General features: G+C 35.6%; 1 long non-coding RNA gene across 2 annotated transcripts in view; it reads right to left on the reverse strand.

The window, feature by feature from the left end:
* The window catches only part of LOC107709412 (uncharacterized), a 154,666-nt gene that overhangs the window by 114,251 nt on the left and 37,961 nt on the right, over positions 1-2,454 (reverse strand). The gene's annotated exons all lie outside the window — the stretch shown is intronic.

Below are 2,454 nucleotides of genomic sequence, written 5' to 3' on the forward strand. Positions count from 1 at the left end.
GGCGATCTTCAAATATTATTTTTGCCTGAAATGCCCATCCCTAATAGCAATTTTAGGTCTGCTCCTCATGACATACTCTCAAGGCAACACAGAACTATTAGATTTTGGCAAATTCATAAGAATTTGTACAATTTAATTTGTTGATTTTTATAAGATTTGCTTACGCTCCACTGAGGGTTAGTTTTAAGGGGTGGACAATCTTTTTTTTTTTTAAATCACATTTCATATGAATCAAATCATATAAATTCACATAAAATCACCTACTCGTAAAATAATTAAATGTTATTTTTGTATGGCTTCAAAAAAATTGGAATAAGGCACACAATGTGCATGAACTACTTTAGTGGCAATTTTATTATGTTTTTGGTGCCTATTCACTGTATAGAAAAGAGCAGTGTGAACATTCTTCAAAACATCAATATTTATGTTCCATAGAAGACTGAAAGTCACACAGATTTGGATCAACATGAGAGTGAGTAAATGAGAACACATTTTAAAATTGTAGCTGATATATCCCTTTAACACCAGTTATAAATAGGGACTGACACATAGACATACAAAAGGAGTGATGAGCAGTGACTGATTTTCATTATTACTAAAAACATAACCAGCAACCTTCTCTAATCTTTGATATGACCACACACCCTGCATCAGAAAAAAAAAAAAAAAAGAGCGTGAGACTGAAATCAGGTGCACATACATGCACACACTAACAAAATCTATCCATCCAAGGCAATCAATATTCATTGTATTTCAGCATTTTACTGGCCTTTTATTGGAGGAGTCAAAACTCTCACTTGCATCAAACTGATTGAACAAATCCCACAACATTTTCACAGAAGCCAAAATGCCCAAAGCGGTAACAGTCTGCTAATAAAGCAGCACAAAAGAGTGACTATCCACCTTTTCAGAAGCTATATGACTGAATATGAAAGAACAGACATATACGTGTGTAATCACAGTAAAAGTCTATAAAACTAAAAACGCAAGATGAAATGAAAGAGAGGTAAAGAAAACACAAAGACAGACACTGTAAAATTTTGTAGCCCAGACAGACGTCAAGCTCATCTCTCCTCCACTCGCCACCCCTTTTCTTTCCTCAATTTTAATGACTTTAATTGCAGCTATTTAATAATTTTCAAACTATTTTGCCTGAAGGCAGAACCACCCATAAATCACCATCTGAGCGCGAGCGGAACATTCTTTCTCTTTCACCTCCCTCTCTTTCTCCTTTCATCGCTCTCTTTCTGTTTCTCCTCGCTTCATTCGACTGTCACATGTCTGTCTTCCATTCGGCTCGGAGGTTTATATGTATGTATGTCTTCACATCCTTTTCTCTCTGGGTCTGCACAGATATATATAGAAACAGATATCAGCTATCTCTCCTCCACTTTCCACTCATCCATTTTTCTGTCAGTTTTCCTTTACATCACTCCAAACCATCCCATCTTTCTATGTCAAAATACTGAAGGTTGCAAAGGCAGGTGGAATGAGGAAAGCGAGGGAACATATACATGTATTCATGTGTGCATGTGTCTCACATTGAGTGTGGAACATGGAAAAATCCTTGACATTTGCACGGAATCTGTGACAGGATGACCAAACGCTCTGAACACATGACACTTCTCTGACAAATGTGCAAGTTATGGCTGTGCTTCAGAGCTTCTAATTTCTGCAACACAAATGGGATAAATAACACATAATATGTGAAAAGAACTACATTCATGTAAGAAGAAAAAACAGCTGCCTCGGGATGTTACCAAGATGACCGGCGAGTGAACTGACTTGCCTTAAAGGGTCCTAACCAGGCATGACAAGATAAAAGCTGGCTATGTCTCAATGTGCTCCATTGTTCAGTAGCAAGGCTGCAAACAAGGCTGCTTCCATTCCATTAACAGATACTGCTCCAACAGAGATGGAACACCACACTAAAATAGTCTAATAGAGTATCCTGTGATACATATAAAATGGCGTCGCAACACAGCAACTGAATTTACAGTGAATTCTACAGAACGAATTTTAGGAGTTTAACTATATGAGACTTAAGATCAATATGATTACTAACTGTATATATGACAATTTGCATTTAATGATATATTTACCAAACTTAATAATTGGGTCAAACTACAATGCTTTGGTCACCGCTTGCATCTGGCTATCGGTGAGTGTTGAATGTTGAATGAATTTGCAATAATAAAAAGATTTTTTTCAGTTTCAGTTTAAAACTGAAAAAAAGTTACAGTTGTTTGTATAGTTGCATGTAGTATAGACATGATTTTGGATATTGTAATATTTAAGATAATGTGTTTATTTAGGAAATATAATCCACAGAGTCTAGCAAATTGTAACTGACAGTTTTCTATCTCAAATGCTGATATATAATATTGTAATTATAATATTGTAATGTTATTTCACCCTGTATGTGCTTGTTTTGTTTTTTCTTAACTCTACAGA

Source organism: Sinocyclocheilus rhinocerous, unplaced genomic scaffold, assembly GCF_001515625.1.
Source record: "Sinocyclocheilus rhinocerous isolate Xijiao unplaced genomic scaffold, SAMN03320098_v1.1 scaffold416, whole genome shotgun sequence".
NCBI classification, from domain to species: Eukaryota; Metazoa; Chordata; class Actinopteri; order Cypriniformes; family Cyprinidae; genus Sinocyclocheilus; species Sinocyclocheilus rhinocerous.